This window comes from Rousettus aegyptiacus, unplaced genomic scaffold (assembly GCF_014176215.1).
Source record: "Rousettus aegyptiacus isolate mRouAeg1 unplaced genomic scaffold, mRouAeg1.p scaffold_m13_p_3, whole genome shotgun sequence".
Classification (NCBI taxonomy): Eukaryota; Metazoa; Chordata; class Mammalia; order Chiroptera; family Pteropodidae; genus Rousettus; species Rousettus aegyptiacus.
In genome coordinates this window covers 126,291,869-126,313,215 of record NW_023416306.1, presented here as the reverse complement: position 1 = coordinate 126,313,215, position 21,347 = coordinate 126,291,869, and the positions used below count along the sequence as shown (strand labels likewise).

The window sequence follows — 21,347 nt, the reverse complement described above, 5'->3', positions numbered from 1 at the left end:
ACAATTTATTCACTCGCTTAATCAACCTCTCACTAGTATCTAGACCATTCCCAGACCACAACAGCAAAAACAGAATGCCAGGCACATAAAATGCTCTCAGTAAACATTTGTTTACAGGATAAAACTGAACTTTCAGGTCATCAAAAGTTATCCTAATCACAAATATAAAGGCCCCCACTTGGTTTTCATTTTAATGCTCTAACAGAAAGAACTAAAACTCTCTTGTTCACACTCTTGTATATTTATTATAGTAATGTAGCAAAAATTACTGCCATGTACAAATTTTTTAATTTTAAACTCTCATAATTAGTGTCTAGCTTGTAAAAAAATTAAATTTAAGTCATTTAAAAACATCTACAACTTATAAAGATGAATAATTACATCAACAGCTACCCAGCAACCAACTTTTAGATCTGTTAAATCTAGTTGGAAAAGATGAATTTTGCCTATATAAATAAAGTATATCACTCTTGAAATCTCGAAATCACAATATTTTTAGTTTAAAAAGAGGGCTAATTATCAAAATTATTTACCAAGAATTAAAAATATATATTAAAAATGACCTCTATTTATAACAGAATAGAATCTTGAAAAAAATAAGATCTGCACCCTAAATCTTACATATTGCCTATGGATATGTAAAATGGTACACTTTGGAAAACTGGCAGTTTCTTAAAAGACTAACGCAAATACCCAACGACATAATACTAACCCGAGCTATTTACCTAAGATAAAGCGATAAAAAATATACACCTATAGTGTGTATATTCACGTTTTACATGAATATTAAGAACGGTATTTATAACAGCTAAAACAAGAAACAACTAGGGTGACAATCAATAAAAAAGATGGATAAAAGACCTGTGGTTTACTCATTCAATGTAATACTGCTCAGCAAAATAAAAAAATAGACTACAGGTACATGTAACAACATACATAAATCTCAAAAACATGCTTAGTGAAAGAAATCAGATATAAAATATTGATCCCATTTATATATTGATCTAAAACAAAATAAATCATAGTGATGAAAAACACTGGTAGTTTCTTGGGTAGACAGTTGCCAACAAAGCATTATGAGAGATCTTTATGGGATGAGGAAAATGTTTTACGAAACAACCAAATGTCAGTGACCATTTACCTGGGGTTGAACAAATGAAAATAATAATTATAAATCGTGGACAAAAGATTTAAAAACAAATGTTTGAAGGCGAGGGAGCTAAACAAAAGTAGGCAAAAACTGGAGAGGCTCTACAGTGAAAAAACAAAACCAGACACTGGCTAACATCCCAATCTATATGGTTTGTCCACTGAAGACACTCCCCAGTCAGGACTGCATATGGTGGCTGGACAAGCAGAGAGCCACTATCTTCTTTGCTTAAAGGGCCAGAAACTAGAATTTGAATATACAAGTGTGGCTGGAAAGTAAAGAGGGTAAACCCAAGAAAGGAGAAAGTCACATTTGCGGAAAGTCCAAAAGTTTACATTTAAACTCCCTTCAAATACTCTGCTGAATTCTATACATAAATGTGGGAGAGAATACAAGGAACCCACTGAAGGCTAAAATAACAGCATATATTTCATTGCTGGGTACCACAGATGAAACTAATTACAAAGACCTGGTAAATAATTTGGGCTTTACACAGACCTGCCTTAACAAAGCGTAAAACCAGGCCTCAAAATAATCAACCCATACTGTAACCACTTACCAGCGCAAAAACAAAACCTTGAAAAAGAAAAACCAAAGCCTCTACAACATATCTTACACATTTTCCAATATCAATAAAAAATCAATAATGTGTAAAGAAATAAAAATGTGACCTATGGTCTAGGGGAAAAAAAATCCATACAAACATACCTCAAGAAGACAGATATTGAAATAAGCAAAAAAGGAGTTTAAAGCAGCTAATATAAATATTCAAAGACATTTAAAAAGGTGATCAAAATGAATGAACAGATGGAGACTCAGCAGAAGAAAATATTTTAAAATGAAAATTCTAGAATTTAAAATTACACTATCTCAAATAAAAAATTTACTCAATAAGCTTAAAAATTAACGGGAGTCAGAAGAAGAAATAAGTGAAACTAAACATAAATCTATAAAAAATCATTCAATATGAACTAGAAAAAACATTGGGAAAAAAAAAAAAACAGAGCCTTAGCTACCTATCAGACAATATTAAATGTTCTAAAATACTCTATATGTACCAGAAGTAGATGAGAGAAAAAAGAAGGCAGAATATATATCTGGGAGAAAATTTGTGAAATTTTTCCCATATCGGTGAAAAACATCCAACTTGCACTGCCAATCCAATTAGCTCAGCAACCTCATCAATAAACACAATCATCAAAATGCTGAAATGCAAGCACAAACAAAAGAAATTACATAAAAGAAAATTATATAAATAAAAGCTGACTTCTCATCTGAAACAATGGAGATCAGAAACAATGGAATGACATCTTTAAAGTTCTAAGAAGAAAAAACAAGGTCATCTCAGAATAATTGCCTCTAGATATAAATTACAAGAAATACTAAAGTTTTCATGTCAAAGAAAAATAACACTAGATGGAAGGGTACAGACATGGCAAATACGTGATAAGGATATATGACTATTTTTCTTCTATTTACTTTAAAGTACATGAATGTTTAAAGCAGAAACTATAAACTTGTTTTGAAAGCTTTTTAATATTTTTATGACAAAGAATAAGAAAGGGTAAAATGAATAATACTTTTAAAATTCTTTATTTTATACTGATATGGTAAAACATAATCTCCATGTGGACCATAACAAGAATACATTGTAATTCCCAGAGCAATCCTTAAAAATAATTAAAAGTGCAGCTAAAAAGTCATTAGGGAAATTAAAATTGAGTACAAAAAAATATCTGATTAATAAAAAAGAGGTTAAAAGAGGAAGAATTGAGGCACCAAAAAAGTAATGGCAGGAAAGAAAATAACAATATGATGGAACTAAATATAACACAAATACGAAGTGTTGGAGAAAACGTACAGCAACTAGAAGTCTCAAACAATGAAATCATTCTGAAAAACTCCTTGGCAATTTTTTAGAAAGTTAAACATACTTCTACATTACATTATAACCTAGAAATTCAACTCTTTGTATGCACCCAGGAACAATGAAAACATATATATTCACAAAATTATACAAAACTATTCATATGAGCTTTTTTCATAACAGTCAAAAACTTAAAACAGACCTACTGCCTGCAGACACCTAAATGAATAGACGATGGTTTATTCATACAAAGGAATAATTCAGCAATAAGAAGAATAAACTGCTATACACAACTTGTATGAATTGACTGAGCAAAAGAACCCAGACACAAAAGAGGAAATACTATACGATTCCATTTATAGTACAGTAAGCCCTTCCCCACCCTATCTGCAAGGGATGCCTGAAACCATGGATAATACTGAACTCTATCTATAAATACTATAATTTTTCCTATACATACATACTTATGATAAAGTTTAATTTATAGATTAGGCACAGTAAGCAATTAATAATATCGGTAATAAAATAGAACAATTCTAATAATATACTGTAATAAAAAGTTATGTAAATGGCTTTGGGGCCATTATTAAGTAAAGTAAGAGGTACTTAAACACAAGCACAACAATAAAGCAATAGTTGATCTGACCAAGATGGCTACTGACTAAATGGGCAGGTGATGTATACAGTGTGGATATACTGGACAAAGGGATGATTCACAACCTAAGCAGGATGTTGTAAAATTTCATCAGGCTACTCAGAACACAGTGCAATTTAAAACTTGGGAACTGTTTATTGCTAAAATTTTCCATTTAATATTTTCTGACTGTGGTTGACTATGGGCAGCTAAAAACGTGGAACACAAAATTTCAGATAAGGAGGGACTACTGTATATGAAGTTTCAGAATTAAAACTAATCTAAGGTGATAAAATTAAAATGATAGTTGTTTAGGTGGGTGGGGGTTTTTGGAAGGAAGCATGGGGGAACTTTATGGGGTACTGCAGCAGACACTGGGGAGCATTCTGATGTTCAACACCTAAGCATTGAAGGGAGTACAAATGGGTAAAGGTTGAAGCTGAACCGTGACACAGCAACAAATGCCTTAGCGCAGCATACAGGGAGTTCTCCAGCTGGGACGGCCCTTAGGACCTGTCCAAAACTGCAGCAAGTGGACCAAGATCTTTATACTTCTCCCCCTACTCCACCATTGCATGGACAAGTCATTGGATACAGGATGCCTCCAGAAAGTGGGTGTAACCATGCTCAAGATGGCTCTCTTCAGCAGAGTGCAATTCTTAAAGAGGGACTTTGGTGAAAGTCATACCCCAACATTCCCAGAATCTTGAAAAATAAGTGTTTGATCCTGGAAGCACTCCATTATCTCCACACTACACGGCATGAGAGAAAAGTGTTATTTCTTGACTAGAGTACTGGTTATATGAATGTGTATACATTTACCAAGCTCAGTGAATTATATACACTTAAAATGCATTCGTTTTACTCTATATAAATTTCACACCTCCAGAAGTTCCCTCCAAACACTTCTTTAAAAAATGTTATACCCTTATTTTGGACCCCTACCTCTCCCAAAAAGACCCACCAAACTTATACACTAACAAAGTACAACTTGGAATGAAGAGAGACAGAAGATTAAATTTTAGAAACAAGGACAGTACCATAGTCAAGTGATAGCTCTGATAATAGTAGTGGGTACCTACAGCAATTGGCCACCACTATTAAGAGACCATAAGGGAAAGAACTGCTGACTTTTAGAGGTATTCATTTGAAGTTCAAATAAAGGTCTACACTCATGTGGCAAGGATGATAGTGATCTCACATAAAACAGTAGCCTACTGTTGGCCGAAGCAACAGAAGGCAAATATCTATGAGATTTTTTTCATTAAAAAAAAAAAAAAGTGTAAAACCCAACTCCTACCTTTCAAATATTATCTATTCAGACAATAAATATCCCTTTTCCCCAATTTTGAGACTGTCAACATGAAATAAAATGACTGACCCATTACCAACACAAACATCACAGTGCTATCACACGTTTAAAATAATTATGATCTGAAGAACTACAGAAAGAACCTACGGAAAGATCATTCAGATGATTAATTCTTTCAGAGGTGTCTGAAGAATTAATACATACATAAAGATTACTTATACTGTAAAAGCAAAACACTATGTTAAGTATTCAGTGGATTTTATCATATTATGAGCCAATTTGGCTCTGTGCACATATAACTTTAAATTTGTGAGTTCCCAGAAAATAAAGGGTATACATATAAGCTAACTAAATAGCAGCAATTTATGTTCATTAATAGTGTTAAGTTGGTACCAACCCAAATGATAAACTGAAAAACTACCTAAATGATAAAGGGTGCATACCTTTTGCAAAATAGTAAAGAGGACTTGGTCTTTTACCATGGTTACAACTTCAGTGGAAGAATATGGGTGATGCCTTAAGGTTGGCAAACTCATCCAATAACATCTAGGAGATGAACTAAATTTAAAAGGTAAGAAGGTAAATGCGATGTTCTCTTTGAAAATTTAATGCAAGTCAAAGGTAGAAAAATTCATGTTGTAAATGTATGACTTACACTCAATATTCAAGAGGAAAGTTTTTTTCAGCTGAGGCTAAAATTTTGTTTATAAATTTTTCAGAAATACCTGTTTTCTCTCACAATCCAAAAAGAGTGAAAGGGGGGAAATGACCCACCAATCTGTCGTCATTTACTTCCAGTACAATTTTTTATGTTAAGCATCTCCATTAAACTGCTCAAATTATTTTCAAATAGTTTTAAGTATATGAAATCATTATCTTGTTAAATCTTTCTAAAAATAAGATGTTAATCAGTATACAAGTAGGAGAGATCCTAACCTAAAGAAACTATTCATAGACCTACTTCTTTGCTAACCTGAAATAAAGGGGAAGGACTAGAAACTCATAATTTTGTTACTGATGCTAAAATAACCTGTTTACACTATCATTTAAAATGTTTTCTAAGTTTTATTCAGAATACCTTTTAAGTATTTAAACTATGGGAAAAATAAAACAATGTCAATAGTAAAATGCTCACCATATACTTTTAATACTTTCTAAACTATAAACCCATTATGCACTCTGAACTTTGCTCTGTGGCCTTTGGCTAAGTTAGCCATGATCCTCCCCTTAAAACTTTCAAACAGCCAAACCAAAGATTCTGTAAAAATGAACTGCATAGTTTAAATAGATTTCTGCCTATGAGCAAGGAACCAGATTTGGCTTAACTTCTCTAGTTAGGTCATTAACAACGTAGGGAGGAAGATGGGTAAAATATGAGGAGTTTATTATTTGCTCAGAGATGCTTTAGGAGAGAATGGGAAGAGCAAATCACTATACTTTGATTTCACGGTAATCAAAAGCAGATCTGTGTCTTCCACCAACTCAGCAAGTGAATATGCACTCAATTCTAAGTGATATATCTCCTTGTCAGTCTCAAAGTGGAAAGGCATGAACTGTACTGATTTACCCAATTCTATATCTATATACAATACTAAATGTCTTAGTTATTTATTAGTATTCTTCCTGCCCATTTCTCCCTTAGAAAGGGATCTATTGATAGCATGAAGAAAACTTGACATATTCTCAACATTTAATATATTTATTCCAGATGTTTCAGAATGCCAGAAAAATTGATCCAGCTGATTTCCTTCCATAATCAAATTAGTCTCTGACTCTGTCCTTTCGGCTCAAAATAGCGGGCAGAATGGATATAGCAAACTCTGCAACTACCAAAGCCATATCAGAAAAATACACTTTACAGTCAGCTGAACCTAAGTACAATTCCTGGCTCTTCCATTTACTAGGTATGTCTGTTTCTTCCTCTATAAAGTAGGGTTGATAATAGTACATAACTCAGAGAGTGAAAATTAAATGAGTTATTTATAAGATATTTATAAGGCACTTAGTACAGTATCTGTCACGCAATAAATACTCGATTAATGTGAACCTATAGGGAAGATCTTTTTGTTCTTTATTGTAAGAGAACACATTTGGCAATCTTGCCACTGAGGATAATTGTGGGAGGCACGTTATCTGCTGCTTAATTAAGTGACTAGAACTAGAGTTCCCATTTGTGGTATTGCGTCTTCAAATACCAATTACTCTCTGACTGAAAAACTGATAGACTGCTATGGCAGTCATCATCTGTGTTTTAAAACTCAGATTATTTATAGTAAATGATGTCATCTCTCAAAGATTGACCATACAGCAGAACACTGACACGACTGGAGCCCACCCCACCGTAAAGGTACTCAGACTGCAAAGACACTCAAATTTACACCAAATCAACTTCTGTTTTTTTCCTGTCTTTATGAGAATAAAAAACTGTAAAGTCAAAAAAGAAATAGTATCTTCATATTATGGGGATGGAGAGAAGTGTCTGAGATAGTAGACCAAACATAGTTCAAGTTGTATGACTTGAATGTCTCACCTTTTTCTTTGCCTCAGTTTCCTAATTTGTTAAAGTCAGATAACACTGGCTATGCCTCCTTAAGTGAAACAGTATATAAAGTGCCTGGATAGCATCTTGCATGTACTAGTTTCTACAATTATCTATCCTCACAACACTGTTTCCCTGCAATGTTCTGTGGGTTGTTTTAAAGGACTAAGGTAACACATGAGAGAAAATGTTATCATTATGTCACTGTTTTCTACAATTACCTAATTATCTGTTAACACAATTTAACAATTTGTATTCAGTACCCATTTACTAAAGATCTACTGAGTCAGGAACCATACCTTGTTATTCATTCCCCCACCAAGTTTCTCTTATTTGCTTTTTATATCTTCTGTGTGGCAGGCCACCAAGCACTATAAATGACCAAGCAAGTTACAGTCAACAAAACGGATGAAGTTTCCCCCACTGTTTACACCTGTATTCTCCCTCTATACTCCTTTACATTTTATATTCACTGACCTCACAGTATATATTTGTGTGGAAAATGTAACAAATTTATGAACTTTTGAAAAGTCACCCTAAAAATAGTCCTATAAGAAACTAACCTGAAATTCACATGACTGGAAATCAAGATGGAAAAGCTTTAATTCTAACAAAGTAAAAAAGATGCATTTAATTTTTGTCAGGAAATGTGTACAAGCAAGACTAATAAAAAATTAGAAAATCCAGTAAAGAAGAAAAATTAGTAAGGTGAATCAGTCATAAATCTGGAACTCTGAGCTTGATGATTCATTCAACACAAACGGAATGTATGTCCTGGAAGAGTTTCTCCAATGAACAAAAAGTTGATTAAAATAAAAGTAATTAACTGGCAATGTAAGGAATGTTAAATTGCACTTTAAAAATCCACAGATAAATTCTTTAAACAATAAAAAATTTAAAACCCGGTAGAATCATGTGGCTCATTACTGTATAGATTTAATAAAATGTGCTCTGACTCATGTCTACATTTCTAAGATTATACAAATGTAACAATACAATACTATTTCTTCCTTTCTCCTCCTAGTTTAGGGATTTGCAGTAGCATCTAACATCTCTGCATTTTTACTTTTCCCATTTAAAAGCTTTTTCTTTGTTTCCAATTTGAAAATGTCCAATCCGAATGACACAAATCACTCTATCTTATTTTTCTCTTTTATCTGTTAAGCTTCTTGTAATAGAAATGTTCTTTCCATGACAGTTTTAAGTAAAAAAAGCAAGATACAAATTGCATATTTACTACAGTAACTATTTTAAAATAATGTCTGATGGGCAAAAAACTGTACTAATAGTTCCATTTGAAAAGTTAGATTATTATTCTCTTCCTTTGTACTTTTTCAATTTTTCTGAAATAAATTTATATTAAAACATTTTAAGAGTTTATATAATTTAAAAATAAGTTTTTTTAAAAATCATAAGTTAAGCCAAAAGCAATCAATGAGCAAATTCAGAACCACTCCTAGCCTAATTTACGTTATATTTAAACATTTTTTTTATTTAAACATTTTTCTCATTATGTATAATTCAGATGCAATCACAAAGACTAAGAAATTCAGTTCTTTTACTTTGTTGACATTTCACTGATTTAAATATTGCTTTAAATGAATTAAGAACACCTACTTTCTCCAAATGGCCAACAGGTGGATAAAAAAGATTATTGACATTGTCAATCATCGAAGAAATGCAAATCAAAACCACACTTAGATATCACCCCATACAGCACACAAACAAACAAACCAGTAAATTGGTATAAGTGAGGATGCGAAGAAACTGGAACCCTATACACTGCTAGTGAGAATGTAAAATGGTACAGCCACTACGGAAAACAGGGTTCCTCAAAAAATTAAAAATCAAACTACCATAAGATCCAGCAATGCCATTTCCAGGTATTTATCCAAAAGAATTAAAGACAGTATACTGAAGAGATATTTGCACTCTTGTGTTCACTGCAGCATTTTTTGCAATAGCCAAGAAGTAGAAAATGATAAAGAAAATGCAGAGAGATAAAGAAAATGCAGTATATTCATACTATTCAGCCTTTAAAAAAAATCTTGTTATATGCTGCAACATAGATGAACCTTGAGAACATTATGCTAAATTAAATAAGCCAGTCACAGAAGGACAACTACTGCGTGACTCCACTTATATGAGGTATTTAAAGTAATCAAATTCATAGAGACAGAAAGCAGAATGGTTGCCAGTAGCTAGGAGAAGGGGAAAATGGAGACTGAGTTTCAGTCATGCAAGATGAAAAAGTTCTAGAGATCTGCTGTGCAACAATGTTCATACACTGTATAGTTAACAATACTGTTCTATACACTTAAAATTTTGTTTGGAAGGCACATTTCATGTTAAAGTGGTTTTTTACCACATTTAAAAGAAAAAAAAACACACCAAATAATTCATAAATAAGAATGCTCATATGTAAATAATACCATCCAATGGAGGAGGGGAATCACTGTTTTTCAAACATGCAGAAAGTGATGCCCATTTCTTATATCTTTATTTCTATAAGAATGATCTGTTTTCATTCCTTAACTTACTCATCAAAGAAAACTTTTGTTTTCCTTCACCCTTGGCCATCTGATGAGCCCCAACTGAGTCAGATCCACAACTAGGTACAGATTCATTTTATTTTATTCCCTGCCATAAAATAAGGTAAAAGGCATTTTGTAATTACATAAATGCCACACGGGTAAGGGCTGGAAAATGACAATTATACTCATAACATAAAATATGCTGCAAACATACCACGAAAGAATTCTAACTATGGGTCCCCACCCGAGACTTTAAAAAAAAATAAATAAAAGGTGTTCAGTAAACTTTTGATGTAATGGTCACATCTTCTTATATCACCCCAAATAACTTTTATGAACATGAAGAAAAACAATACATTAGTAATGGGATTAACTAAACAATAAACAGATTTTAACAAAAGTGAAAGGCAGCATTCTTTATACAAACTAAATGGCTACTATAAATTTCGAAAGACCATTTTCTTTAAAAAAAAAAAAATCTCAATTACTTTTGCTTTTGTATAAGACATCTTTTGTATTTTAACTCCAACAGTTGCCTAAGTAAGCCAATTTACATGTGATGCCTGTCAACAAGCAAATTTACATTTGGATTTTGTTGGCTTTGGACTCTGCATTCTGTTCTCTTCTTTGTGCCATTGTTGTTTTTAGGTTTGGCAGTAGCTCTAGATCTTTGTTTAACTTAGGTCCTCTGTCTAACTTCTGCAGTATGTACACATTATAAAATTATCATAAAACAACATTTTAGGTTCCACTGCCACAATTAATTTGCACTGAGTCAAAGCTTGCAAATTATGCTTTTATGGACTCAAAAGTAAAAAACACAAACATGCACCTTATTTCTTTACCTGAAGATGTAAAAAGCAAATAAGAGAAAGAAGTACTTGGTTTGACAGTATACACAAAAAATTTATCATGAAGATCACATCCAATTTTAATGCATCGAAACCTGAGTAATCAGGGATGAGTTCCCCACCCCATCCCAAGCCCCAGCAGTCAAAGCTAAATTTGTTTGGCTGCCAAAATGCCCATCTTTCTCTTCATTTCTATATTCTTCCAATATATTTTATCTAATACAGAAGTACTTAATGTCAGGTAGGGTTCTCCTGCCACAGATTCTTCAAGTAACTGTGAAAATGACAGCTTACTCTTTTAAAGTTAATACTTGAGAACTTCGATATTGAGTCACATAAGTGGATCATGCAATAAATCAATACTTTAAAAGGGACTTATACAATATTATGAGTTTGACCTTCAGTACTCGACAATGAAACTTAAAAATATGCATGGATACCCTATATGCTCATAAGAGAATCGGTAGTCACTTTCACAAAACCCATCTTTGTACTCATGAATAAACTCAGTTACCTTCATAGCCATACTATTACTAAGTTAATTACCCTAAATGCAATTTTTCACCCTAATCAAGGCAGTAATATCATTAGGAATATTAAAAAAAAATGTTATTGGCTCTAAATTGTGTTTTTTTGTATTTACATCTGATCATGTAGTATTCTCAATGTTCTGAGAACTCACAGCCTTTCAAAAATAAATAAACCATACTGTTAAGACTATATGAAAGGGCTTTTATCTCCTACTAAATACCAGCCTAAAAACATCTATTCCTTGGTTTGAAGGTTGAGCTCTTTTTAACATCATTTCTGTAAAAGAGGAAAGCCAGTAAAGCTATTTTACAGAAAGTCAAACTCCTATTATTCAGCCAATTCTTATGGAACCCCTTTCCATCTGTTCCTTGACATTTAATTCAGGTTATGCACTTGCCAAAGAGCTTTCTTTGGATACTGAATCCACTGATGAGGACAAATAGGAAAAAAAAAAAATCAATTTACTTAAATATCATTAATTTACAATTTGAAAAGCCATCATGCATTATGTGAAGAGAGGCTCTACGATCAAATATATAGTCTGAGTTATAAACAAAACAAGAATCTAGACTGAACAGGTAATTAGTATCTGGGAATTTTTTGCTACTTGGTTGCATTAAAAATTTATTCTATGACAAAAAGGCAATAAATCAGAATTAATATAATCATGTTTTCATGGAGAGAAGGTAACTTCTCAAAAGAAAATAATCCCTGAAAAGGAGTCTGGGAATAATTTTGCAATAACTTAAAAACTATTTTTAATAAAAGTTCTTATTTAGGGAATAAAGTGAGATAAAAGAGATACTCATTGATTCCATGCTTCACTATTTATTGGAGAAGCTGTTTAAGAAATATTTAAATAATTTTTGAAACAGAAGTTTAAAATATTAGATCAAAAAGTAATAACGACAATAAAAAAAATTACTAGGTCTGGATGACAACCAAACGTGACTTTTGACAATCTCAAAAACTGTGACTACTAAGTAATTAGTCGCTACTATGTCAGAGGGCAGTTAGATTAGTAACTCTACCTGTCCTGACGGAGGTCCAGAAGGAAGCTTGAACTGTACAGATAAATTGGTCTCATGATTCTTGAAAAGCTGGTCTGGAATAAGGAAGGTCCACTGACTCAACAGGCAAACATAACTCACAGAGAGCTACAGAACAAAGGTTACTGAGGTAGGGGTGAGGAAGTGGAGGAAGGCAGGGAAAATGATCCAAGACTAACTTCTCTTAGTATATGTAAATATAATGTCAAAAATAATCCTTAGGTATAAATATATCCTTTATAAGATGTTAAAAATTCTACAATATTAGTCAAAGCAACAACAAAATAAGACGCTAAGTTATAATAGAATATATAGGACACATTTTTATCCTGGTTAAAGGTTTGACAGACAAACAAAACCAAAGACAGGGAAAACATTTACTGAAATAGATGGAAAAGTGGATTCCCCAACTAATGGGGGGGGGGGGAGGGAAACCCTGCATGAAGAAACCAAATTAAATGACTGGGTGTGCAAACGGCAATGAAGTTACTCTGAGGAGTCCAGGATTTACCACTGCTAAATAAAAATTCTACATTACCATCACAAATTATAATGCCACCTCTTTCCAAATTTATTCTATTTTTTAAATTCTCATACAATAAAATACCCCCTTTCCTTTTTGGTGTATCGTTCTATGAATTTTAACACAATTATAGTTTGTGGCTAGTAATTCTTCAAACATTTTTTTCTGCACTGCACTATTTCTTTTCTCCTTCTGGGGCCCCTTATGTTACTGGCCCAAAGTTCTCTAAAGCTCTTTTTTTTTCCTATCATTTTTCTCACTGAAAAATTCCTATTGACCTATCAAATTCAGTTAATCTCTCCTCTTTCATCACCATTGTGCTGTTAAATCCATTCAGTAAGTTTTTCGTTATGATTATTGTATTTTTCAGTTTCAAATTGTATTTGATTCAACTCTATACCCTTTATTTATTTGCTAATACTTTTAGCTTGACACTTGTTGCAGGGGTATTTGCAATGTCTCTTATTCACTATTTTTATCATGGCTGGTTTAAAGCCTTTGCCAAATAATTCCAACACTCATATTATCTTTTCAGTAGTGTCTGTCAGTGCCTTTTCTAATGTGCGTTATTTGTGGTTTTTTGCATACTGAGTGATTTTGGATTATATCTTTGAACTTTTGAATAATATGCTATAAAACTCAGGATCTTCTTAAATCCTACAGAGTATATTAATATTTTTGTTTTCACCAGCAGTTGACCAGGTTAGGTTCATGCTTCAAGCTCCAACATGCTTTCTGTAGGTTGTGATTCCAACATCAGTTCAGTTTTCAAAGCCTTTGCAATGCTATTTGGATTTTCCCATTGGTGTGCCACCCAGTGGTCAGTCTGCAACCTGGGTGGAGTTTTATCCTTCATCTCGGTTTTCAGTCTTTGAAATGTTAATTATGATAACATCCTTGTATATGCACAGGTGGAAAGTAAGCCTAGGTGTTTGTACACAACACCATGGGGTTTCTGTTCCCAGAAAGCAATGGAGTTAGCCTCAGCTCTCTTGGAACAACCGCATCAAAGGTATAAGATTACCCTCCCTCAGAGTTTTGGCTCCTACAGACACCCATGGCAAACTGATATTACCAACCGGGTTGAGAAAATAGAAAAAAGTAAAGGAAAAAAACAGGGGATGACCTCAACTCTATGAGTTCTTCACCTTTTCTCATACCTCAAGTCAGAAATAGAGGGCTTCTGGATCTCATTCTATCTACACCACACTGCTCAATTCCAAGTTTCTGGCTGCACAGAGGTTAGGTCAGGGGATCCTAAAGGTTTGGTGGTATTTCAAAATCTGATGTTCTTCTCTAATTTGATTGCTGCTATTTATCATGCATTCTGTGCAGGTTTTACAGTTACAGTCAGTTGTTTAAAAAAAAAGGGGGGGGTGTAGAGGGGGTTGTGTGTTTACTCATTATTATTGAGAACCAGAAGATACTACTGTTTTTTGTTGTTGTTAGGAGAGGCAACCCTTGTTTGACCTCACAGATTGCAAGGATCTTATCAGCTTACAACCCTTTATTTTTTTTATTTTTTACATCTACAGCATCTGGTTTTCTCATGTGGTCTCCTATCCAAGTACTAACCAGGCCCAACCCTGCTTAGTCTCCAAGATCAGACGAGATTGGGCTTATTCAGGGTAGCATGGCCGTAGACTACTACCGCTTTTTAAATAAGTAAAAGAACCTACATTTCTTAATTTCTAAATTCTGACTTATAGGATCTATTAGCTTAATGAAATTCTCTACTATCTAACTATGATGAGAATCCAGGTCAGAAGGACTGATTGATTTAATCCTCCAAATCTCAAACCAAACAATTCTTTAGCCAAGCTCCTGGCTGCAAAGGTAACATAAAAACCACTAACACTTTAGCCAAATGCAAAGAACGGAGTGTTTACCTGAGTTCTACAAGACCACATCAAGGCCTTACCAATCCACCTGAGAAGAGCCAACATTCCTAAAACAGCAGAAGCTCACAGCACTTGAAAGTAAAGGTAACAAATAGAAAAATATGGAGCTAGCTGCATTGTTTCTAAGACCGCATGGAAACATGTTGTTTGTGTCATGAATACAAATCAGCACGTTATTCTTTTGAGGTTTAGATGAAAAGTCTACTCTAGAAATAATCACTCACATAATAAACAATGGAAATATTTAGCTGCCTTAAGGTTCTATTAAGGTTCTATTCAATCTGAGTGCAAAGGCAAGTGGCTGACATCAACCGCAGCAACCCCAAGATCAGGCATTTGGAGTCCACAGTTGCCCAAATGGATTTAATGAGTAAAGAAAAGTTGTTAGTCCAAAAAAATCTAGCACTAGCCAGCTGCACTGCCAAATGCAATAAAATTACTCACTTCTACAAATGTGTATTGTGATTATGTACATGCTAGATACTGTGCCATATACTAATTAGAAATTACTGTTTGGTGAGTCTTACAAGTAAAAAATCTAATTAAGAAAAAGAAAATAGATATTAAATTATATTTTCAATATGCTTACTACTAGGAAGAAGAGGAAGAGAAAGAAGAGGAAAGATAGGAGAAAGACGCAGAGGAAGAGAAGAAAAGAAGAGAGGAGGGGGGAGGTACAAGAAGAGAAAGAGGAAGAATAAAAGGAAACACATTGAAATTTTGTGTTTAGGTTTCAGCATAGAGAAAATGGGTAATAGTTGTCCTATTTTTTCTTCCTGCCCAGTTTCTAAATTTAGTCTAATGAATATAACTACTTCCAAAATAAGAAAGTCATTAAAAAAATATCTGCACACAATTACCATGTGACCCAGAAGTCCCGCTCCAAGGTATTTAACCTAGAGGAATGAAAATTTACGTTCACACAAACATTGGTACAAAAATGTCCACAGCCATTCTAATCATATTCTCTAAAAACCGTAAACAACATAAATGTCCTTTAACATGGATAAAGAAACTGTGGTACATTTATATAATGTGATACCTCTCAGAAATAAAAAAGAACTACATTCAAAAATATAGTTGAACCTCAAAGTAATATGCTTAGTGAAAGAAGTCAGTCTCAAAATGTTACATGTTGTACTATTACATTTATATGAAGATCTCAAAAAGATAAAACTATAGTAACAGAGAACAGATTAGTAGTTGCCAGGGATTAAGAGGTGAAGAAAGGGAAAAGAAATAGTTTGGGGTGATAATAAAATTATTATGTATCTTGATTGTGGAAGGACTCACATGAATTTATACATGTGCTAAAATTCATGGAACTATTCATCAGAAAAGAAGGCAATTTAACTATATGTTCATTTTAAAAATAAAATTTAAAACCAGCCCTCTTAAACAACTCATACAGAACGTTACAAAATATATTTTTCTTTAAACAACAAGGATTACAGAGTAGCCAAAAACAAAATACAGCAAACAATCAATTAAATTCCAAGAAAAATTTTAGCAAGCTTACTAAAAATAAAGGTATACAGAAACACAAAGGCTCAGAATAGGCTAAATAATTTTTTAAAAGAGAAACAAAGTCAGATGGACAATAGTATCTGGCCTCAAGATTTACCATAAATCTATAGTAATGAAGACATTGTGAGGAAGGCATAAATTACAATAAACATTGATCACTAGAAGAGAATAGAATCCAGAAATAGAACTAAACCATGTGGTCAAATGATTTTCAACTAAGACACTAAACAAAATTCAATAGAGACAGTCTCAAACAAATGGTGTTAGAACAAGTAAGTATCTCAGGAAGTAAATATCTCATGGAGAAAAAAAAAAAGAATCTCAACCCCTATCTCATACTGTACACAAAACCTTCGAAATGGTTCAGAGACCTATATGTAAAATCTAAGTTCTGAAGAAAACACAGGGGGAAAAAAAATCTTTGTAATTTTGGAGTAGGCAAAGATTTTTTGACAAACATGGAAAGCTTTGTTAATCACAAAAAGAAATTTAATAAATATCATTTCATTAAATTTAAAACCTAATGTCCTTCAAAAGACTGTTAAGAAAATGAAAAGGCAACATGGACTGGGAGAAATATTCATAGTACACATATATATGACAAATATATCCAAAATTATGAGAAGCCTTATACTCAATAAAAAATAGACAATTCAATTTAAAAATAGGCAAAGAAGATACATAAATGGACAATAAGTATATGAGAAGATGGTAAACAAAAACTAAAACCAAAACGATACACTACCACTAACCCACTTTAATGCCTTTACTTAAAAAAAGACTGAAAATATTAAGTGTTATAGAGGCTGTTCAACAACTGGAACAATCATGTATTGCTTGTAGGAGCATATAATGGTACAGCCACTTTGAAAAGCAGTTCTCCAATTTTGTAGAGTATTAACCATATTACAATATGACCTGGAAACTTACTCCTAGGTATTTTAGTCAAGGATAATTTCACAACAGCTTTATTCGTAATAGCCAAAAATTGTAAATAATCCAAATATCATCAACTGATAAATAAATAACAAAAAAACACTGGTATATGAAAAACTATTATTAAGCAATTAAAAACAACTAATTTCTGATGCACGTGTCAACCTGGATGAATCTCAAAACTACTAAGTCAAAGAAGCCAGATACAAGTGTTTATTATGTATGATTCCATTATTATGAGATTATTTCTAGAAGAGGCTAAAACTAACTTACAGTGATAGCATCACATCGGTGGTTCCAAGGGACAGGTGTTGAGGAAAATTGACTGCAAAGGAATATAAGGCAACTTTCTGGAATGATGGACATCTTCTATACATCTGTCAAAATAAATCTCAAAACTATTGCATTATACACTTAAAATATGTGTATTTCATTATATATGTATATGTAGTACATATATTTATTATATACATACACACAAAATACATACATTTTAAGTATATAATTCGATAAGATATATAACCTAACATACAGAATATATATTGCATTTTATTATATGCAAAATGCATACATACAATAAAATACATATGTAAAATAAAATACTACATTGAATTAAATTCAGTAAAGTGAAATTAAGCAAACTCATACAAAGATAAGTTTAATACAAACTTATTTTCTGGGCTGAATCTTTCCCACTAAATCATAAATATCTAAACAACTAAATCAAAGAATTTTTGTCAGTTAGAAAAGCATGGAAAACTGAGAGGGGAAAAGTTAGTAGGAGTCCTAGCAGTCATCTGGTCTTCTCTTCTAGTTAGTGCAAAGTCCTACCTAAGGCATGTTAGGTGGATGGTTATAATAAATCAGTGAGAGGGCACTCTCACCTCTTGAGACAGAGTTTTTCAATTGCTAAAACCCACAGTCTCTTGAAAACTTCTCTCTTAAATTGAGAAGAAAACTATGCTCTTCTAGAATAGGAGTAAGCCTGTGGATGAAATCCAGCCTACGATGTTTTTACAAATAAAGTTTTGTTGGAATACAGATATTCCCATTTGTTTACCACATACTGTTTAAGGCTGCTTTCCTATAACAATGGCAGAGTCAAATGGCTGCAACATAAAACCTAAAATATTTATCTGGCCCTTTAGAAAAAGTTTTTCTACCACTGTTCTAGAGGAACACCACAGAAGTCTATACCCTCTTTTATATGACAGTATTCAAAAACGTGGAAAGTATTAGGCCCATCTGCTCTTAGTCTTTCCACCCCATTTACTATTACTCCTATGTCATCATTTTCAGTAGACCAAATCCTAAGCATGTTCTAGACACTAGCTGATGTGTGACTCTCTTAAAATATAAAAATTAATTCATCATCCCATCTAAGATGACGGTGGAACCATTAGTATCTATGACTCTGACACCACATTTCTACTTATGCAGTTTAAGGTTTCATTTCTTTTATGCTCCATCACATTGATGACTCATTTTTTACGGTAATAAATTTTTTTAAATGTACATGTATTACTTTTGTAAATAAAAACTGTATGAGGAGGTATCCACAAATTTTTCAACAAAATTCATCTGGATCTGGAAACCAGATGCCATTTCAGGTATTTAATAAAGCTCCTAGGTAATAATTTTCTTGCTCTTCAGCTACTGTAGGCTACAATTCTATTCTGTTCTATGTTGTTTGATACAAGCCTTTTAGTTTGAGGATTATTCTCCTGAATGAACAAAATGGGCTCTGTAATCAAAGTTTCAAGGGGTAAATTTAGGGAACTGGTTCAAAGACAGAGATATAAAAAGGGAGGCAGGAGTGCCCAAAAGAAACCTCAACAAATGTGATATAATGAAAAGTGCAAAGGCTCATAAGTCAGACAGGACTAAACTTGATTTGAGCTCTCCCTTTTTAACTATGCAACACATGATCATAATTCAGAAGTAGAGTAAAGTAAGAATATAATGAACTGGACAAGCATTACCTAAAAAGTTTTTCAACATAAAACATAACCCAACATTTTGATGAAGGAATTACCCTTCCTTAGCCTCAGGTCTCTATCTGGAAGAACTTCCTGCCCTCCATTACCTACCTTATCTCAAGGAAGGGAGAGCTTCCTGATTAGTGTGCACGTTTTTTGAATATGTGGAGTTAAAACAATAATAAATCTGCCAATACTAGTGACTGGCACAATTCTTTCAATCAGATCTTGGAATGGTATAAGGCAGAAATTCTGGGCATTTTCTTTGAAGTGTTGGCAAGCCCTTTTGGCAGCAGCAGTTCTAAAGCCGTGAACTCTAATCATTGTGTCATTAATAAAGCTGACATTTTAATCTTCATTATGTCACTTTTTTTGTGTCTTATTTTTCATTTGGTTCTAAACTCGGGATCGGCACTCTTTTTTTGAGTGTGAGTCCTCTGATTAGTGTTCCACCTGCCCTTCTCTTAATGCATTCTCTACAGTGTTCAGCTTGTTTCTTTAAAGTACAATTAAAAACTAATGCATTTGCAAAGAAAGAAATTCCGAATCTTCCACACTTGTATTCTTCATCCAATTTATTGATGCTGTCTCATTTACATCTAATTCAATAGCTAGTATTTTAGCCTCTTGTCATTGAATCTTTCCATTCAAGTCAGCTTTCATAAAATAACCTTCTTTATCAATATATTGCTTTAATTATAAATAATTATTAACAGGTTTGGGAACAAAGGCAATTGACTCTTGGTAAGGATATAACTCATATGGTTAAAACAGAAGTATGATACTAGAGTATAAGTGGCCAATGGAAACACTGTCATCAGTACGTGTATTTTCCAGAGGGAATAAAAACGATTGATTAATCTGGCTGGTAAAGAGAGCTTCAATATCCTGACCTTTAAAAATGGGAATACCATTATTCTTCTTTTAAGGTTTCCATGAGGATTAATGAAATAGTAGGTATAAAGTGCCTAGAGAAGTATCTGGCACAAATCAGGTGCTCAATAAATACACAAAGCCAACACTGAATGGAACCAAGCCCCATATCTAAACAGAATCTATTACACAAGTCAATCTTATCTGAATAATCTACTTGAGGTTAAAACTGGAATTATGTTGGAGATTATTTTTCATAATCCCAGCTGACCTTACTGGCAACCAAAACAATTTATTCTCCAATAGCATGACGACGTTTAACGCCTCTATACATCAATAGAGAGGAAAAGCCTCAACATCCTAAAAAAGAAAGAAAACCACTTGGCACTGTGCTGATTGTTCCACTCCCACCTGTATGAGCTAGAAATAGTGACCAGTTATCCTTTCAGTTCAGAAATCCCATGAAATTAAGATATTACAACATATTTCCTTCTATCAGTCCCATGGCCTGACAAGAGAGGATCCATCCAAAAAATGGTACTATTAAAGGTAAAAGATTATTAAAAGAAAAAAAGAAATTTGAAACTATTCAGAATCATACTTACTACAACTTTAGGCCAAACCTGAAAACTATATACAGTATAGTAAGTATAATAGCTCATATCTGCTAGGTTTCAGTCACTGCAGTAAAACCATGTAAAGACCAAAGAAGTCAGTTCTTTGCAAAGAACAAGACCCTGGATCCTATCCTAAATGAACATATTTTGCCATCACAGATTCTGAGACATGGATCTTACTCTAAACAGCAGTCCCAAATCACTTCCTCATGATTGGTTAGAATTCTGACCTACAACCATATACTAAGCCACTAATACCCATGTTTCCTCTCCCACCACTAGTCTAACTTGCTATACTCAGGAGTTTACTTCTCTCTTCCAATTTCACCATGATACTCTGACCTCATCTTGGCCCTCAAAGCTAGCACTGCTTTAAAGGTTCTGCCCCAGGTCTGGGTCCCAAGTCTTCTTTTTACTTACATCATGCCCAACAGCTAACAAAATGCTCAAGCTTTCCATATTTGAAATCTTAAATTTTCCTTTAAAAAAATGAAACTTTTGTTAGCATGAGTCTATAATTTTGT

General features: G+C 33.2%; 1 protein-coding gene and 1 pseudogene across 6 annotated transcripts in view; both read right to left on the bottom strand.

Moving 5' to 3' along the window:
* TCF12 (transcription factor 12) overlaps positions 1-21,347 on the bottom strand; it is a 286,947-nt gene that overhangs the window by 186,727 nt on the left and 78,873 nt on the right. The gene's annotated exons all lie outside the window — the stretch shown is intronic.
* On the bottom strand, positions 14,517-14,635 carry LOC118601312 (annotated as a pseudogene).